Source organism: Punica granatum, chromosome 5 (genome assembly GCF_007655135.1).
Source record: "Punica granatum isolate Tunisia-2019 chromosome 5, ASM765513v2, whole genome shotgun sequence".
NCBI lineage: Eukaryota > Viridiplantae > Streptophyta > Magnoliopsida > Myrtales > Lythraceae > Punica > Punica granatum.
The window spans coordinates 23,899,466-23,921,451 of record NC_045131.1 but is presented as its reverse complement, the minus strand read 5'-3'; the positions used below and the strand labels follow the sequence as shown (position 1 = coordinate 23,921,451).

Here is a 21,986-nt window from a genome sequence, read left to right as displayed (position 1 = left end):
GGGAGTGTAGTGGCGGTTGAATAACTGTTTATTCTGTTGAGTTTTAAGTAGAAATAGTGTTTGTTGAATTCTTTCAAACCATGATTTGACTAATTTCTGCGATTAGAAAAGTGATTTTTTTTAGAAAGATTTATAAGTACTTATAAAAACTGTTTATACTTATTTTTTATTTTAAATATTAATTTTTATTTCAACAGTTTCAAATTATTACTAATTTTGTTTATTCTAAAATCACGACTTATTTTTCAGCAGTTATACTTTAGAACTTTTATTTCAGCAATAACACTCACAAACCAAGCCATACCGTCTATCCTACTACTTATTTTCTACTTTGTAACCCCTTATTCGCTTCTCAAGTTAAGCCCGCCCTAGTTCATTTCTAAGCTTTGATCTCAATTGATACATGTTTCGTCTCCATCACATCCAACAAGTACACCATGACTAAGCTAACTTCACCTCTGACACTCCCAGGTGCTAGCAAAACCCACCTAATTTCATTGCCTTTGGCTTTCCCAAAGGTTGTTTCCCCTCAGGAGATAGCTTTCCCAGCAATTAATGGAGAACAACTGTTATGTTATCCTCAATGATGTCTAGCATGTTTCACTAACAGTTGAGAGTTTTAGAGGTGAGGATAGTTTAGTTGTTCTGAGCTTGTTCGACTTGTTGGAGACCAAACAAGAGTCGAATAAAAGGGAACAAATGCAAAACTTACGTAGCGTTTTAGATAGTGAAGAGGACATGTTGATCTTTGAGGGGCCAACTCCTCTAATGAAATTTCAAAAAAAAAAAAAATGAATTGAATGGAGCCATAAAAAGTTAATGTTAAAATGCTTTTCTCATAATTTAAAGCAAAATATTAGCTTAAACATTTAATAAGATTAATTGCACAAGATTTCATGAACTCGGCTTGTTTTCCCCAAATGTAACATGGACTATTTTTTCCTAAGAAAAGTATACAACTTTCATTTCCTTCCCAAATCTGGTGCTTGTTAGCTTTTTAGTTTATTTTCACTAAAGTGGCAAACGAATTTTGACACATCATAAAAAATTTCTAAACTAATATAAAAACATAAAAATTTTCAAAAAATAAGAAATGAAATAACTTAAGAAAAATTATAGAAAAAATGGAATACTATAAAATAAAAAAAAATCAAATCTAAAATAAAAAATAGGAAAAGAATTAAAGAATTTACAAAAAAATCAGAAGATTTTATAAAATTTTCATAAAAACTTGGAGAAAAAACAAAAAATTAAGAAAGAAAATTACAAAATAAAAAATATTCTTTTTGTTTGTTCTCGAATTCTTTGAATTTCTGTGTTTTTGAAAAAAAATTCTTAATTTATATAAATTTTTTTAAAAAAATTATAATATTTTAAGTTTTCATTTTTGTCCTATTTTTAAAATTTTCCTTATGGACTCTGAGGCCCGAAGGTCGCTTTTCTGGCCCAAGGTTAAGACGCTAAAGATATGGTTTGATTTCCCTAAGATATATAACTTCCAAATTAAATTCTTATTAGATTACACAAGAATATATCAAATCCCTTGGAAAATATCATCTCACGCCCTCTCCTATATAAATGTAACCTGTTTTGTTATTTATTCTTTTCGGTGAATTGTTATTTATTTTGCTAAGCACAATTACTTTCTTAGGAACCTAATCTGACTAAAGCTTGGCTGCTTTTCACTAAGCCTATTCTCAATCTTTGCTGAGCTGACTTACACAGTGCTTATTGATTTTCGAGTGGCTCTCTCTCGTAATCGTATGTCCTACTTCCCAGTCATTTCTGTTCGGGTAGTTTAGATAACCTGAACAATACTTTCTAAGTGTTGGAGAAAAGCTCATCCTAACTTGAGTATCAATCAGGGCTTATGTATCCATGTACTGTGGTTGCCGATACTTCCAGGACCTATGCACATATTTTCTCTTTGCAATTAAGTTGCACCCCATACCATAGTCATCGCTATTTCCACTTCTTGTGGATGCAATACTGTGGTGTGGATATTCCTCTAGTCAATGCATCGAGCTTTCACCGTTTTCATGGCCAGGTTTGATATTAGCGCTTGTATTCATTGCTTATGCTTGCTTCACATTCCAAGCTTCTCCAGTTATTAATTCTGTTTTCCCTGATTCGTCTACTTGGATGTAATCTCTTTTGGTGATTCTAAGTGACTTGCTTGCCTAAGTTGCCTCTATTGCTAACATGTGAGAACTAATCTTTAGGCCCAGGCCGAGAGACTGCATCATGGCCCTGTTGGTCCTTGGTCGGCCAACTATTGTACCTGCTGTGGTTGCTAGTTGGAGGCATGGCAGCTCGAGCAGAGTTGAGAAGTCTAGAACTGTGAAAATGGTATCTGCTTTTCGAGCACACTCTCTCGCTATGAGAGCCTTCCCAATGATGTCTGCTGTTCAAGCAATGAGAGGCTTTTCCGGTTTGCGAGAGACGAATGCTCTCGACAATCTAGTTAAGACTGGCCTTGATTTTAGTGCTAAAGTTGCAAGCATAATCTCCTTCCCCCAGAGGAACGGCCAGTCGTACAACTAGAGCCATGTCAGAGAGATTCACCAAAAAGGCAATTGACGTAATCGTACTTGCCCGAGAGGGAACAGAGAGACTGGGTCACAATGCCGTTGGGCCCGAGCAAATCCTACTCGGTCTTATTGGTGAAGGCACTGGTATATCTGCCACAGCTCTCAAGTCAATGAGGATCAATCTTGAAGATGCATGTGTTGGAGTGGAGAAAGTAATTGGAAGGGGGAGTGGTTTTATTCCTGTGGAGATTCCATTTACTCTGGGGGGCCGAAGCATGTTCTGGATCTCTCACTGGAAGAAGCACGTCCACTCGGAAAGACGCATTCTTCTTTGTTGTAATAGCCTATTGAGTCTTTGGCTTTTTAGTTTGATTTGCATATCTCGCCACTTCACTGTTCGTACTTACTAGTTACAGCACGAATCAGAAGCATAGAGCTAATCAGTCAGTAGATTTTCAAGTCTATTTCAGTTCAATGAAATGAAGTAATTGATTTCCAAGAGCTTGGAATTAATGGCCTGTCAGTCAAATGAAGCAAATAATGTTGCAGAAAATCAACTGGGAAAAGTTCCCTTTGCACCATCGTAGTTGCGATGTCTTTTATCTGATCTTGTTACCTTAACCTTCATTCTCGCCGATGCATTTTTTGTTGTTATCTTGGTAGTAGTTCTTTCCCTGGCAAAAACCGTACATCCATGTGTACTGAAGGCCATATTTATATTGGATCTGAGCACTTGCTTCTTGGATTGCTTCGAGTGGATGAAGCAGCTCGTGTTCTTCAGGATTTGGGTGCTGACCTTGGCAATATCCGCCCCCAGGCAAGCTTACTTTCATTGAACACAGGGGGAGACCCTATCCACATGGCTGTGATGTACTATGTGTGACATGGTTGTATCCTGTTACGGGCTTACGGCAGGTTATCAAAATGGTTACAGAGAGTACAGGGGCTGTTGGTGCTGGTGCTGGTGCTGGTGCTGGTGCTGGTGGTGGAGGCGGAAGTAGTGGCAATAGGATGCCAATACTCGAGGAGATGGGACGAACTTGACCAAATTGGCAGAGGAGGTCGGTAGTGGTTCTTTTACTTTCTTTGTTTTTTCATATAGGGTATTACTGTCGTGTTTCCAATAGAGCCTAATTTTAAGTAAAACCATGTCGCTTTTGTAGGGTAAACTGGATCCTGTTGTGGGAAGGCAGCAGCAGATAGAACGTGTTGTCCGAATCTTGGGTCGTAAAACCAAAAGCAACCCTGGTCGTATCAGGAAGCCTGGTGTAGGGAAGACTGCTATTGCCGAAGGCCTTGCACAACGAATTGCAAGTGGTAATGTTCCCGAGACAATTGAGGGGAAGAAGGTGAGGATAAATGGAAGATATATATTGGAGTATCATTTTGGATTGGCAGTTATTTTGAGGCAGCCTTTTTAAATGCGACTGGTTTATTAGTGTTTACGTAAAGAACCTCCATACTGTTCAAGGTAACTTCAACTGTAGCTGTATATTTATCGTGGCATTGGGCATGGTCTGGGGATTATTATTGTATTTCAGGAATTATTACCATCTCAAGTGTGAGGAAATGCTAAGTAAATCTATTCAAAAAAGAAAAGGTGTCAAGAAATATTTAACACTTCTGTTTGAAGTAGCTATCTTATTATCTCTATGTTCTTATAATAATGATTAAAGGGACAGAGTAGTATATGTTCCTTTTCGCGTTTCGGGTAATTGCCTTAGACATGGGTGGCCTGGTTGCTGGCACAAAATACTGTGGAGAGTCCGAGGAGAGACTGAAGAAGCTAATGGAAGAAATTAAACAGAGTGATGAGATAAATACTTTTCATTGATGAGGAGCACACCTTGATTGGAGCTGGAGCAGCAGAAGAAGCAATTGATGCTGCAAACATACTGAAACCTGCTCTTGCAAGAGGTGAATTGAAGGTAATTTTTTTACCTTCTTTTTTGGCTAGGCACGTAAATATTTACTAACATCAATGGAATTTTCAATGTTCACCTTTGGCCGCATTGCTCTGTAAGTAATGAGGATACTTGAATAGCATTAATTCAGGGCACCAAAGCCTTGTGTTGATGCTTTGCAAAGAAAGGGGTTCGATGCTTGTGCAGAGTTTTTATATTTTTATTTTTTAAATCAAATTTGAGATTTCAAGACAAAAAGGTTGGATATTGGTTTCAATGCTGGAAATATAACTAGTAGAATGCGCAACATAGGAATAACAAAGTACAAAATGGGCTGAGAGATGTCGAGTTAGATCCTGTCACCTCTGCACTGATCTGATATAAGAACTCACCACCTCTCTGTGAGTGCAGTGCATTGGGGCTTCGACACTGGATGAATACAGGAAGCATACTGAGGGGGACCCGGCTTTAGAAAGACTTTTCCTACCGGCCGAAGTTCCTGAATCATCAATTGATGAAATCATGAAACCATTCAGATTCCTAAGGGGATTAGTGAGAGTTATGAGGTCCATCACAAACTCCGTTATACTGATGAAGCCCTAGTAGCTGCAGCTCAGCTATCCTATCAATACATTAGGTATGCCATTTTCTAAGATGTTTTTGCCGAACGGAAAAAGTGCCCCTCTCTCTACACTTGGTATGACGCTAGGAAATCCGTTTGCCTTGCTTGTTCTTCTGTTATCTTTACCTCTACCCTTGCATGAAATATACACTCACCTATCCTACAACTACATGATTGAGTGACACTGTTGAGCCAAAATTTTTCTATTCTTCAGGCAAAAGCGCAAAAGTTTATGGTTGTCTTTGGCTACTATTTTAGCAGTTATCATTTTTCCATTTTTCAGGAGCTTTATCACACTCTAATTAGTGGTGACTGTTGTCTAATTCATTGACCGTTTTCTCCACTGCAAAGCAATAGATTTGATTGATGAAGCCGTTCTTATGTTCGAATACGTCATGCACAGGTTAGATATCTCATTTCTAAGCTATGCACAATGGTCCTCTTTCATCTTCCAAGAAAGAAGCTGCTCGTTTATCATATTGTTTGCTTATTTTCAGAGTTTTTTGGGAGTTATTTACTTAACTCTGCAGAAGCTATTTATTAATTGCTGGCATTAAGCTATAATCTTGGTTTAATTGAGAAGGTGTCCAGTGATGAGTCAGATCGGCTCCTCAAGATGGAGGAGACCCTCCACAAGCGAGTCATCGGACAGGACAAGGCAGTCAAAGCCATCAGCCGAGCTCGAGCTAGGCTCAAGAATCCCAACGGACCAATAGCTAGTAGCTTCATCTTCTCTGGTCCAACTGGCGTCGGGAAGTAGGAGCTTGCTAAAGCACTGGCCGCATGCTACTTTGGGTCGAGGAAGCCATGATCCGACTTGACATGAGTGAGTTCATGGAGAGGCACACAGTTTCCAAGCTCATCGGTTCACCCCCTGGTTATGTTGGTTACACCGAGGGAGGTCAGCTCACTGAGGCTGTCCGTCGCCGGCCTCATGGTGCTGTTCGATGAGATCGAGAAAGTTCACCCTGATGTTTTCAACATGATGCTCCAGATCCTGGAGGATGGGAGGTTGACCGACAGCAAGGGACGGACGGTGAGCTTCAAGAACATGCTGCAGATCATGACATCGAACGTGGGGAGCAGCGTGATCGAGAAGGAGGGCCGCCGCACAGGGTTTCATCTCCATTATGATGAGGACAGCAGCTACAACAGGATTAAGATCCTGATGACAGAAGAGCTGGAACATTTTAGGACTGATTAATTGTAAAGCTGTTATACTCATTATGCTCTGTTATAAATGCAAAAAAGGTAAAAAGTATTTTTAAGCCGAAGTATTATGTTGATATGCAATGGAATTTCTAAAAAATGTACCCATGATGGGACAATCATCTATTACATTTTTCAGCGTTTAACTGTGACCATCCATAATTTACATATTTTATCCTCTATATTATAGTGCTTCACATTTTTTGCCCATTAAATTATAGAGGCCTTCTTGATTCGCTCGATGACGTATACCAATCACCTCCGCCATGTAAACCAACCTAATAAGCTAGGTTATTTGCCAAACCGAGTAACCCGAATAATAGTATTGGGTCGAATCAATGTTTAAAGTAAAAATGTTAATCTTGTAATAACCATAACAGTGTGAACTAACTTACTGTATAGCAGACACCATGAATCATCATGAAATGACGTCCAATAGATGCAGGGTCACAAGAAGTAAACATATGTTATGATTTGATTTTTTTATTTGGATGGTTACGACGTCCATATATGTATCAACATAATTGTCGAGACGAGGAAGATCATCGTTTTATATTGTTCTTAAAATACAAATTAATATTATCATTTTATTTTGCTCTGAAAATTAAAGTAGAATAATAAAAAAATAAAATGGGTCAGACTGGTTTAAACACAAGAAGTTGGTTTAAGCTAATTGTACAATTAATTACAACTAAATATTACGGGGAACAGATTTGAATTGGCTCTGGAGCGATCATTTCACTCTAATAAATTGCAGTGACTTGGATTGATCTAACCTATATGCTCTTCTAAAGTAACAGGCTGACTACTTTATATTGACTCCATCGAGTAATGGCACATATAGTTTTTTTTTTTTGGGAAATGATGCTTTTTTCTAGAGTATTGAGTAAAAATTTGTAAAAATTTGTTTGAACAGTATGTGAAAAATAGTTCTTTTTGTATGCAGTTTTGAACTATCATATATAACAACATCTTGAAATTTTCCGTCAATTATGTTCGACTCATTTCTAATCTTTCTTAGCGCTACCTGTTATGTATAACGTTTATCTTTTAGAGATAAACGTTAGGCCTATTTAAGGATGTTCACCAGCCTACTCTAGGATGGACTGTTTTGGAGAGGGTTTTTTTCCTTTTTTTCATCATTGTACTCTTCGGCGATCACGTGCGATTACTTGTGAAGAAAAAGAGGATACAAATTTAGCTACGAACTGAAAAAAAAAAAAAGATAATTTTTTTTAAAGTTTCATATACAATTTTTAAGGATAATAAATATTTCTCAATATGGTTGTTTTTTCTTCATTTATAAATTAGAAATAGTGAATGTATAAAGTACTCGTTGATTGAAATTTCAAAAATAAGGATAAGCAATCGATAAGCAATATTTACATATATACTTGTCTAATATTGCTTATATTATAGGTCTATTGTCCTTAGCGATAATTTAACTAATTAATAAAGTATAAACATATGCAAATTCTACCATGGTACCCAATCTTTTGTACCATGTTAGAACAATAATTTCAGCCATTTGATCATCTCAACCTTTTATTATCTATGTTCATTATTTACATATTTTGCCCCTAATAGTTTGATCATTTATATTTCGCATTTGCATTTTTTGTTCAAAATACTATACCACAGTTCCCGATTCTTTGTAACAATCAGATTTCACCACGTTACCCACCACCGCCACTCCATCCACCATCACCACGTCCCAATTCATCATGACACATGTACTAATCACAAGGGGCCACGTCACTGACTACTACTAACCTACTAGACCGGTTTATTAGGAAAATGGAGTAACTTGGTTTATTAATCCTGTTTAGAAAATCAAATTTCAAAAAATTTAAAACATTCCTGTCAAATTTCAAAAGATTTAAAAAGAAATTTGAAAAAAAAAACGCAATAGAGGCTTCTAGAAGAAGAAGAATGGAGGGAGGGGGCAATAGTTGCCTCTACGTCGGCCACCTCTTCCTCTGATGTGGCCGGCGAACTCGTTTGGAGCCACCACTGCCCATAAGACCTCCTCTCTTCTTTTTCTTTCGTTTGTTTTTTTTTAAATTTTATTAATTTCGAATTTTTTATTTCCTGAAATTTAACCATATTAATTTTTATATAATTATATTATTCGATTTGTCAAAAAAAGAGGTTGATTATTTTTTTTTGTTAGACTAAGGATATATACCAGTAATACTTTTTATTTTGATAAAAACCTGATTTAACACATTAATCCTGATATTTTTCTTACAAATATTTTATAATTCGTTTAAATTATTCTAATATTATTATTTTAATTTTTTTACAATTATTTTAAACTTATTTATAAATTTTTATTTTGTGATTATTTTAAAATAATTTATTTTGAATTATTTAAAATTATTTACACTAATTATTTTACAATTATTTATTTTAATTATTTTACAATCATTTTAAAAGTACTTAAAATATTTTACAATTATCTAATAATATTTAATTTATTTATTTTACAATTTCTGTGTTTTATTTATTTTTTATTTTATAATTTTAAAAAAATGAAAATTTTAATCATATAATATTTTTATTTCGTAAAATAACTTTATCTTGGATGTTTTGTTTGAGATACTTATTTTATTTGTATTGAACAGCTTTAGTTTAGACTCTTTTTATTTTAAAGAGATATTTTATTGTATAATAAGAACTTTATATTATCTTTTATATTTTATATCATAATTTGCAACTAATTATTTTCAATTTTTGTTTACATACTTATTTCCAATCACAATAAAAAAATAAAAAATATCTTTCTTGCTAGGAGGAAGAAGAATGCACACTAGTTAGAGTGCGAATTACTATTGGCTCGCACTAACATATAATTGGCGTACTATTTTTCTGTTCAACATATTAGTTTTCAGCAAATAACAGTGCTAGGTGGAACATATGTTTAAAATGGAAGAGTTTATCATGTATTGGTCAACAACAATTTAAACTAACTTAACATGTACTAGGGATCATAAAATATCATGAAAAGATAAACTGGCGTAGAGTGGCCGCAGTGATTATGACCGTTTTGCTTAGGGAACATATTTGAGTTGGCAGGGCGGCTCACTCGTAAATGAATCCATATTAGCTAGTTCTTTCATTCCATACGATCACACTATCAGATTAGTAGAGCCAACATGGATTTTATGAAATTCCTTTTTGTATGTTGCAGGATGAGTTGCTGAAGCAAGTCCAGGAGACTGGTCTCTACAAGCACATTCTCGATTTCTTGCTAGCCACCTCGTTGTGGAAGACTCTGATCTCTCACTGACGATATTTGCTCAAGTGTTATGTCTAATATATTTCATTTCCTATTATAGCTCAGTTCAACCTAAATATAAATGTAAGGTCAAATTTTCAATCGTTTTGTACTTTTGAAGGGTATCCGAATCTCAGTACTCTTATAATCGGTTCTAACCTTTAATTTCAATATATACTTTATTCAGCGAAAAAATATTATAGCTCAGTTCAACCTAAATATAATGGTCGATTGAAACAATATATTGTGTTAAATATAAACAACTATATTTGCATTACTATGAATAAATTCTTAAGGTGGTTCACACCAATACTCTATAAAGATGACCATTTTTCAGAGAACATATATATGTTATAACAATGTTATTACCGAGGCAGAGTCAATATATAGTTACAACTTGTTACTTTAGAAGAGCATATTAGTAAGAGCTATCAAAGACGCCGCAATTACCGTTAGAGTGATGTGATTGCTCTAGACCCAATGAAAAACCTAATCCTATAATAGTTTATTGTAATTAGCCATACATTTTGCTAGAACCAACTTCTTGTATGGAAGCTAATCTTACTCATTTTATTATTTTTTATTTTACTTTATTCTTCTAAAAGTAATATAAAATGATAACATTATTTTACTTAACAATTAGGTATATTCACAAATGATTTTCGGTTTGAATATTTAGCAAAACAAAGATTTTCGGATTTGAATCGAAAATTGTACTTAAAGGGTGGTCTTTTCAATATATAAGAGAATATAAATTTATACATAAAAATATTGATGCTTTCCATATAAAAGTATCATAAATTTTATTCATTACAAATTATACAATTGTTTTTAGAGGAATTGTAAAATAAATATCATTAAAAAAAACGAAGAGTTCTTCATTTATTTAAAAAATTTAAAATAATATTAATTTCAAAATTGTAAAATAAGTACCTTTTTATTATAATATATATTTTTAAATAATATTTATTGTAAGATAATTATTAGTTATTGTATGTAAATAAATTGAAAAGAAAGTATTGAAATAAAGTGGATAAAACAATAAAAAAAGGTTAATTGCTCCAAAAATACCAACTTTCACGGTGTTTCCAAATATATCACAAACTTTGTATTTTCTCATAATATTACATGAACTATTGGACGTTGTTGCAAATATAGCATCCGTCCATAAATCCGTCAATTTTGAGGTGACGTGGTAGACAATGACGGGTGACGTGGCAAACAACATCCCACGTGGCAATTACATAAAATTCATTTGTGTTTTTTAATTATTCTTAATTTTTTTAGGAGGAAGACCAAATTGGGGAAGGGGTTGATCAGATAGGAAGCCCCTTGCTGGCCGTTGACTCTCCACGCAAGGTGGCTGGACTCAAACGACCTCGCTTGAGGGTTTGACAGCCATTAGGTGAGCCCTCAACCGAGTCGACCCCCCGTCCCTTCTCCTTCTGTTTTTTAAACAAAAAATAGAGGGAAAGGGTAGGGCGCTAACCATTCAGTCCCACTCTCTCTCTACCCCCCCCCCCCCCCCCCCCCAACACAAAAAGAAAAAACAAGAATTTGGTCTTCCTCTTAGAGAAAATAATAAAAAATACAAAATAGATTTTACGTAATTGTGACATGGGATTTCATTTGCCATGTCATCAGAATTGATGGATTTATGGACAAATGCTATATTTGGAATAATGTCCAATAGTTCATGTACTTTTATGAGAAAAATAAAATTCGTAATATATTTGGGAAAACTGTGAATGTGGAGATTTTTGGAGCAATAAACCCCCAAAGAAAGAAGAAGAACAGAGTGGTCTCTCTTGAGGAGAACATTTTTTTTATTTAGAGGGGGGAGGGTGGGCGCCAGCCACCACCCCCCAAACAAGGTCGCCAGCGGCAATAGAGGCCACCACCCCACACCATCTTCTTCTTCAAACAGTGCATTTAATCCCCCTTTTTTAATGGTGCTGGCAGGTCTAGTTGATTAGACTGGTTCATTAAATTGGTCAATCTTTAGGGACACATCAGTGACCCTTTGGATATGTTAATGAACTTTGGATTCGACCCGATAAATTTGTGATAAATTTAAAAATTTGTGGATAAAAATGAATTTTTTTATATTGAAAGGACTAAAAAAAGCTAGTGTACTATTATTTTACATGAGATTGCGTACCATGGTAGAATCATTCATTTTAAAAGGTAATTATATTAAAATCCAATTTATTATATAAGGTATATAAAATTATCACTCCCCAAACTTTAACCCCATGTAGATGTTACTCTCAAAACTTTAAAGATAAAAGTCCTACTCCTTAACTATCATAAATAAAAAAATATTGCTCCCCAACCAGTGGAAAAGTACAAACTAACCCTTGATCGATGAGAGGACTACAAAGGATAATTTGTTAGTGTAAAATAAATAGAAATTTCAAAACAAAGCAAAATGAAAGACAAACCTAGTCTAATCAACTCATGCATTTAGACTTTACCGATGACTACCTTATTTCAGGATTTAAGCTACTTCCAATAATTGGTTTATATGTAGCCGGAATGGAGGAGGGGTAGGTGAAGGAAATTGTTGAACATAGTGGTTTTAAACTTGGCAAACTTCCTGTCAAATATTTGGGGTTTCCCCTTATGCCAGGTCGATTATCTGATAAGGGTGCAAGCCCTTTAATGAGAATATTATTCGTAGGAAGGACGGATGGATAGTCAAGAAGGTTTCTTCAGCATAAAGATTTCAGGTTCTTCAATCTATCCTACATTGAACGATAAATTGCTAGTATAGCACTTTCTTGGTTATAAGAAGATGATTAGTATTGTTGAGAGGAAATGTAGGAGCTTTTAGTGGACGGGCAAAGCTGTTAGTGCACAGGGAGCAAAAGTGGACTGGGAGTCAGTTTGCCTTCCCAAGAATGATGGTGGATTGGGAATAAGGAAGCATTGATTGGAATAAAACTTGTATCATGAGGTTTCTTTGGTTGCTGATTAATGGAGTTGTCTCAATTTGGATTGCTTGGGTCAAGGCTTACCTACTCAAACATAAGTGCATATGGTCATTATAGGCTCCCTGCTAAGCTCAGAAAACATACTTGTCTAATGATCAAGCATCGGATAGGAAATGGGGAAAATACTTGGTTTTGGTTTGATAATTGACATGTTCATAGCCCTTTATTGAACTATTGCAGGCAAGGGTGTAAGTGGTGTTCGACTACATGAGATCGCAAAGTAATATGTTGTTAATAGTAAAGGAAGATGGAAATGGAAGATGTGCAAATTAGCTAAAAAAGCAAATTATTGAAAGAGAAAGCATGTTCAACTTGAAGAAGGGAGTGACATCGTCGTGTAGCTTGTAACAACAAGTGCATGGGAGCAGATGAGGAAGAAGAAAGTTGCTATTAGTTGGCATAGGTTTCTTTGGGCTTAGCCATAGTCCTGAGACAATTATTTTTCCAATCTGAATCAACATGCTCCTCCATTAATCAATCAAAGGATCGAAATACAAGGCCAAAAGGCCAAACCAATGCAAGGGACAAGGTCCAAACAAATGGCACGCAGGCCATACAGTCTGAAAATCCAAACAAAACATATGAGCAACAAAGTATATTAAGTTACTGATCAATTAAGAAATAGCCTATCAAGAGAACCCTCCCCAATCCATCAACAACTTCTTTTGGGCTTATGTAGTAACTCTCTGCTCAATCCTCTTAACTCCTATCATTCGCCCTCGAACAAAACTATGAACAACATGAAGAATCCTTTCCATTTGGAAGGCTACTAAGTTAGGTTCCCTCCAAACAAAATATATAAAAGCATGATATACCAATTTGGAGAGTGATATCCATAGATTTCCCTTTGAGTGTGCTAGCAGCCCATTGAAGCTCACAATCCCAATCACCAATGCTTTTACTTATGCCACACTTCTGTAGGATAGTCACCCATAAACTTATCACGAATGAACAAGAATAAAAGATGTGATCCTTGCTCTCCACTTCATCTCCACAAAATTTACAAATAGTATTGGCAATATGATTCCACCTGATTACTTGATTCATAGTGTTGAGCCTGTTATTAATCACAAGTCAACTGATTAAACAATGTCTGGCTATACATGGATTAAACGAAATAAGTTCATACCGGTGGACTTTTCTTCCTTTAGCTCTCAGCTCATTCCATCTATTGGTGAGAGAGAAACTCCCGTTCTTCCCAACCTTCCAATAAACATAATTCAATTTCCCATGAACCAGAATTGTTTTTTGGAGAAGCCTCTGCATATTCCTTCTTCTTTCATCCCTGCATTCTCTATGAAGCCAACCGGTAGTACTCAGACCACTAGCAACAGTGGCATTGTGTGGTATACCATACAGTAGGCCCTCACCAAATAAGGGACTATTCTCGGTCCAATTATCATACCAGAAAAAAATAGAATTGCCTCACCAAATTTATGTTGAATAAGGGGATAGATCAGTGGTCTTATCTTGAGGAGCTTCCAACAAGCATAAGAACAGTAATTTGGACACTACAAACTCCAAAAACTCTTTCCCTTAATGATATAAGCCTCCAACCATGCAATCCAAAGGGAGCTATCCTTAATCCCTAGTCCTCCTCCATTTTTGGAAGACATACAGTATCCCATTTCATCTTAGCACCTATGCCATCACCATCTTGACCTTTCCAAAGAAAAGTCTTGCACTTTTTCTCCACCATCTTCAACAACTTTTTAGGCAAAATAAATGCAGCACACTAGAAGTTCACTGAAGGGTAAATGACAAACTTAATGAGTTAGAGTCTGCCTACATATGATAATTTCCTCATTGTCCAACCATCAACATGACTAGGAATCTTGTCAATGAGAGGTTTACAATCCCTATTAGTGAGCCTACCTGCAATGAAAGACACCCCCAAGTATCTCACAGGCAAGGAACCCCTCTTAAAACCACTCAAATCAATAATCTCTTCACAGTATGTGCTTCCATCCTAGCACAGTATATTTTAGACTTAGTTGGGTTCAATCTTGAGCCAGACATGCTGTAAAATTCATCAAAAATAGTAAGAACAGTGTTGATGGAATCAAGCTCACCTTCCTTGAATACCATAAAGTCATCAGCAAATCCAAGATGAATAAGCTAAAGTTTCTTACTATAAGGGTGGTAGGCAATAAGGCCATTGACAGAAGCTCTATTGAGAAGCTCAAAAAGAACTTCAATAGCCATAACAAACAAGTAGGAAGAGTAAAGGTCACCTTCTCTGAGCCATTTTTTCACCTAAAAATACCATTCCAAACCACCATTCACAAGGACAGAGTAACAAGTTTCTGGGGCGCACTCAAACTGCCAATCAGTAAACACAGTAGGCATGCCAATGGCTTGAAAGATATCCTTTAGAAAACCCCAATCAATAGAATCAAAAACCTTCATAATATCTGTCTTAGTAGCACATCGAGGACTTACTCCCTTTCTGTTATATCCTTTCACTAGTTTAGGGGCCAAGAATATGTTATCATCAATATTTTTGCCACTTACAAAAGCACACTGGTTTGGTGAGATAAAATAAGACGGGATACTCTTTAATCTATTGGCTAGAACCTTAGTAATACATTTGTAAATTACATTACAACGTGAGATGGGCTTGTACTTTGTCATCCTTGAAGGATTTGGAACTTTTTTGGACAAGAGTTATATAAGTAATGTTTACCTCTTTTAAGAGCTTTCTACTGGCAAAAAGACCTTTTTATAGCTAAAGTGAAGTCCCTCCTGACAGTAGCCAAGGAAACTTTGAAAAAAATGATAGCTACACCCATCAGGGCCAGGAGCTCTATCTCCCTCAATGTTGCAAATGGCAACTTTAATCTCCATATCAATAACTGGTTGAGAGAGTAAGACAAAGTACTCCTCAGAAAAAGTGAAATTCAGAATGTTTTGTAGAACTGAAAAATGAGCACCTATAACAAGAGGATCTTGTGAGCTCAACAACCTTTGATAGAAACCCACTGCTTCATTAGAAATCATCTCAGGGTCATCCAATCCGATGCCATCTTCAGTGAGGAGGAGAGTTTTAGAGTATGTTTAGATCTTCTCACTTTAACAATTTTATTAAAATAACTAGTACTCTAATCTCCTAAAGAAAGCCACCTCACCCTTGTCTTCTGCTTGTAAAAGCTCTCCTTGGCACTTCTTAGTTCAATGTAGGTGTGGCTTAAATCTTGCTCAGCAACCAAGAGATCAAAAGGATGGTTCCCGTTTAGAATCCTTGACTGAATCTCTTTTAGACTATACTCAGCTTCTTTGATTCACTTTGAAATATCTTCAAAATTCTCATTATTGAAATCTTTTAGCCTCTTCTTCAATTGCCTTAGACTCTTACAAAGAAGATATACAGGAGTTCCACGAGTTTCTCTGATCAAACCATTTTTTAGCACCACTTCATACCTTGGATGGGAGGTCCAAAAGTTGAATAATTTAAAAAGAGTTCTTTGTGATAACCTTTTGAAACACAGTAGTGACACTTGGGCAGTGATCTGAAATCATAGGATGCAGAAATTCAACCACAGAACTTGAGTAAGCGGAGTACCAACGCTCATTCACAAGTACCCTATCCAATTTCCTAGAAATAAACCCCTTAGATCTTTTATTTGACCACGTATAGTAATTGCCAACCCAAGGATGGTCTTGCACTTCAACCTCATGTAGAAAATATTGACATTTATCCATACTATGAAGAACATTCATATCACCATTACAAGCTTCATTCTTAGTCTTAACAATGTTAAAATCCTCAGAGATAATCCATGTGAAAACTTCCACCAAATCCCTTAGATTCTTAAGAGAGTTTCATAGCCTAGCTCTGTCAGTCACAAAGTTTGCAGCATAAACCACAGAAATCCAGAAAGCAAAAGAGGAATCATTCCTGACAGCTCAGTGAATATAATGCTCAGAACTTTTCACAACAGACAATTTCACGGTGCTATTATAAAGAATCCACACTCTTCCAAGAGGATGATGTAAATATTTGTAGATAATAGACCAATTTTGGAAAGAACCATGCAGAATCAATTGCATTTTATTCTCCTGCACACAAGTTTCCAAAATGCAAAGAATATTGATCTTATTAGCAAATGCCAATATGCAAACTTTTTGGTGCTTTAGAGGATTATTGAACCCTCTAACATTCCAAGTAATTATTTTTGTCATTAGGAACACGTAGGTGGGGGAGACATACCTCTGGCTGGGGGACCACTTACACATTTCCCACTCTTCTTATTCTTCTTCTAGTTTTGAGTAATATTGCTCAACATTTCTTTACAACTCAATGCTGCCCTCCTAGGTTTCTTAGGTGACAATTGAAGTAATTTGGATTACATAGGAATCTCCTTCTCTGTTTAAGTATTAAGGACAACTAAATAATTAGGAGATTCAATCACTGGTGTTGCCACTGTTGTAGAACTTAAGCCAACCCCACTCTTCTTGTTGTTACCTTCCTTCCTAAGGACATGAATAACTTCGGAGTATTTCACCTTCTGAGGACTCTTTGAGACAATGATACTAGCAGATTCCTCCATTACCTTCGTACTACCTTCCTCTATTTTACTTTCCACCATTACATCCTTTGGAGCCTGTGGGACCTTATGAACAGTTGATTTCTCCACTGAGACCTCTTTCCTAACCCACTGTTTCTGAGCTTTCTTAATGATCTGTTGTTTAGCCCAAGGATGCTCAACCAAAACTTTAACCATTGCTCCATCCTCAAGTAATACATCAGTATCATTAGGATTAACCCCTGTTGAAATAAGCTCCACACATACAATAGTAATGTGCTTAGCAATTTTCTCCAAGCAAATAGGAACTCCTAAACCACTTCCTAGATAGTTCAATCCCTCGCATGTCATGAGTTGCAAAGGAATTTTAGAAAGCTTAACCCATACTGGAGGCTTTTTCAGAGCAAATTCAATATTCTCGATGTCCTTCTTCCATGGCCTCAAGATCAAGGGAATATGATTTATATGCCAAGGACCATTGTTAAGAGCCCAATCTCTACCCTTAGCAGTAGCAAAATCGAAGAGTATCATCTCATTTTGTAGCTCAAGTATTCTAACATGTCCTCTCTTCCCCCATAAGAAATTAGCAGTAGAGTAGATCTTTGGAAGAAGAACCTTACCTCCCACAAACTGCCCAACAAGAGCGTGCTTCCACCGATCAGATCCTTTATCGAAGACAGCTTTTGGAGGCTTGATCACTGGCCGACCATTAATCACTTCTAGTTTGTGAAATGCCATAACATTCTTCTCTGAAGAACCAAACAACATCTGCTAACATGACTGGCCATGGTCAATCATCATAGGAGGATTCTCAGGAGCATCCAATGCACTAGGTGCAGAAGAAAAACTCTTGCTCATTCCTATAGTGAGATTTCCAAGTGAACTCGCTGGAACTGAATCTGATTTCTCTGAAGTAATCACCACAGGAGAACTCTGAGAAGGGGCCAATAAAAACAGAGAAATCAAGTACGAAATCGATCTTTTGTGAGATCAGCTTGAAAAAATAAAGCAATCTCAAGCTCAAATGGAAGAAATTGTGCAGAGGATCACCGAATCCTAATTGCGCAAGGTTCACGCAAGGAGAACGGTGTTTCCTTGCTCAAAATACTGTCAGAGAGAATTTTCACCCTCTAGGGAGCTTAGAGAGAGATATTTTCAAAGAGATAAATTGGCTAGCTATCAGGGATAAATTGGCTACACTTGATAGGGTTGTTAGGTGAAAAATTGATTTGAACTCCACTTGTAAGTTGTGTGGAAGAGAGAATGAAACCAAAAACCATCTCTTCTTTGACTGCCAAGTCTATTATACAATTTGCTATAGCATTTTTCCAACAGCTACTGGTAAGAAGAAGTAGTAGATCTTGGGATTATGAGTTGAACGGGCGATAAGGAGATATAGGGGAAATACTTTACAGGCTATGATAGCCAAATTAGCATGGCAGGCCCACACTAAACTTATATGGAAGTCCAAGAATAATAAGATTTTTGCGGAAATTGAGCCCTCAGCAGAGGAGTTCAAAGCTTGTGCTTAGATGACATGAAATAAGGCTGATGGGATCTGGTAATTTGCAGAAGTAAAGAAGCAGAAAGGTGGAAGGATGTTGGAAGGCTTAGGGTATGTCCCAGTATTATGTATTCTTTGTTTTTGTGTATTGGCTTTTGGCCAACATGTGTCTAATCGATTGAGTGCTTTCAAACTCGGCCTAGGCGCTCAAATCTGCACTAAGTACTGTGTTCGATGTTTTTAATAATGAAGGGCTACCCTAGTTGGATAAAAAAGAACATTTGAAAAAATTATGCTTTCACATAATAAAAGATTTCTTTATATCTCAACCGACCCAATCCACTCTTTTCCTGAGTTCAAGTGATATGTTCCGGAGATTGACTTAGAAATTAAATTTGCTATTTCTAGATTTCTCTCAAAAAAATATCTAATGATGACATCATGTTATACAAAAGAAATTTTTTTGTTCATTTTCCATCTCGAAAGATGAAAAATCTGTCAATAGGAATATAAAAAAAATGATTGTATTTTTAAAGTAGGAATTGATTTATGGAATGCCATAAAATTTCACCCCTTCCCCTCTATTACAAAGGGAGAATTGACCATTCTCTCACTTTGTTTTACTTTTTAGTTTTTTAATCATTCTTTTAGGCTGTTTTGAAATTCCACTAGATTAGGGAGTGTATTTGCAATTTTTACAGTTCCGGGAGTGATCACTTTTCAAAATTTGGGGAACCACAATTAAAAGTCGGTCTTAGCTTACAGAATGACGCCTACACTTACCCTATTATTTACTATTGTTGTATATTATTTGTAATTATCATTTTTAGGATAATTATTATAGATATAAAAACATTAGTTTCATATAAAATAAATTTTACCATGAATTCCCTTGCATATATTTTATCATGTTAATTTTATTTATTTTAATCAAAGAATTTGAAAACATAGTATTTTGAGCTGTTTTGACTTTTCGCCAACTATGAAATGAAACTCATAAATACAGAAGACAGATGAGTGTAGCCTAATCAAAATAAACATGTATTGAGGACATGCATAGAGAGAGAAAGTAACAAGAAAATTATTCGTTTGATCATATAGAAAATTAAAATATTTAAATTAAATAGAGATAAAGCAGTTGAATAAGGGAAATAGTGCATTTGCATTTTTAATTACAAGTCATCTATGTATACTAGGATTAAATATTTTCACTAAGGAGCTTCCATGTCTCTCTTCTTGTTTCCCTTCAGTGGATTATAAACCTTTATTATGCCAAGACAAAACATCATTTTGGAAAAATCTCTTATTAGCACGTACAGTTGCAGGCATCTGTTTTGTTGCATAGGAACTGATGGGTTTACAATTGACAACGAATTAACGTTAGAAGGGATTTAAAGTGATATCTTTTTTTTGTGGTATGATTGGTTTTATAAATAAAAAGGAAGATGATTTATTTTGGGTCTCCTTAACCAAATAAACTATTAGCAAAAAATACCCTTTACAAATGCAGAACTAGATATTGCATTATTCAAGAGGCATGAGAAAATCGAATCCAGTTAGCACATAATAATAGAAATTTTTTGTGGCAAGAAATATGAATATTGTGGAAAGAAAATAGGAATATCTGTTGCCCCCTTTTTTTTTTATTGTAAATAATAACAGAGCATTTGTCACAATTGTTTTGGGTATAAACTTATATGCTTTTTCGACGAACTAAATCATGGTAGATGAGACAGACGCATTAACCATCTCAATGCGTGGTAAATGATGGACATTTTACTGCAACCACAATAAAACTAATATATGATAATACTTATTATGTCATTTCTTAGAAACTCTAAAATAAAAATATAGTCTCATAAGTAACAATTATCAATTTCTAATCAAGAAGAAATCATCAAAAGAGCTTGGTTGACAAAATATACCGAACATCATAAGAGTTAACAAAAGTTTCTACGAAATAGTTCATATGCCTATAAAAGGCAGTCCATACCAACAGAAGAACCTAACATATCATCTTCTACCGTTAACTCTTCTTGCACCTATTTCACCAAAATGACGAAGTAGGAAGGACCTGCACGATTACATGTACATTTCACCATTTAAATAAACAAATTAAATGAGTACTCCTATCATAATATTAAATAATTTTATATTACAAAACATAGAGATCTACATTACACGATTTAAATATGATTTTCAATAGACCAATAATGAAGTCAATCTCATAAAATACATACTCCACAAAACAATACCCAATACAATATTTGGGAAGAAAAGTAAGATTAGCTCCCAAGACAGTCCCCCCAAAAAAGTACATCAAATATAAGGAAGAAAAAGCTCCGAAGACAATCACACATAATATGCCTAATAAATTAGGGATTAAACACTTCTTTAGATAGCTAAGCAAACAAGATTTAAGATCAGTAAGTATTCGTACCAAGTCATGAAGATGCTGGATAAACGACTTTGAGCCTCCACAATGATTTGCCAACAGTTTCTTGCGATTGTCTGTGTTAACCTCACTTGAAATCAATGTTAGGGTAAAACCAAATTCTATACCAAAAAGTTGCATAAGATTATGTATGCACAAGTATTTTCATTCGAAGTTTGCCCTTTCAACAATCGAAAACCCAAAAAACACATGATTTTGCAAATACTGAGATTTACCTGATGCTTTTCAGTTACAAAGTGTTTGCAAATTGTCTCCTGGTCGCTTTGTTTATGCTGAGCTCTTTTATGCAACCTTTTGTTTGTTCCAAGATAGGTACGGAGATCATACTTTCTTTTCGTCATATAATTGGTTGCGAGTTTGGCCTCCAATGTTATACAGTATCATGAATAATATACTATAATCCTTGATACTCCAATGTGAAATTTGTGAGTTATTTTTTTTCAAAACAGAAAGGTGTTCTAACTCTCAAAACTGCCTTTTTTTCATTGGTAGCAAAAACAAATCATTCACATAATGATAAATAATCCCATCACGGTCACTTTTGAACTTTGAATAAGTATGTTGGCGTTATTGCATTGAACTCATGAGGCAATATCATGTATACTCAAAATCTTTTGGTGTTTAGTCGGTCCATACAGAGACTCGATTAATTTGCAAATATTTTCTAATTATCTGGCATCACAAACCCCCTAAGTTGCTCTTGATAACTCTCTTGTTTGACCCCTTAAGCCGCATGAACATATGTATCATAATATTTATAGGTTCCTTTTGTTTAAAGCAACTGATCCAGCTATAAGGATATCAAATTTTATTCTTATACCAAGTTGCAAACTATGACTTTGAACCCAGAGGTAATCCACAAGGAGAAATCACTAATATCGAAGCCGGATTTAATCAATCTAGACGAACGGAAATGATCGCAATAATCAATAAAATTACTGTTATAGCTCTACAAAAAA

General features: G+C 35.5%; 1 pseudogene; it reads left to right on the top strand.

The window, feature by feature from the left end:
* Positions 1 to 2,244: 2,244 nt before the first annotated feature.
* LOC116209079 lies at positions 2,245 to 6,261 on the top strand (annotated as a pseudogene).
* Positions 6,262 to 21,986: the final 15,725 nt, after the last annotated feature.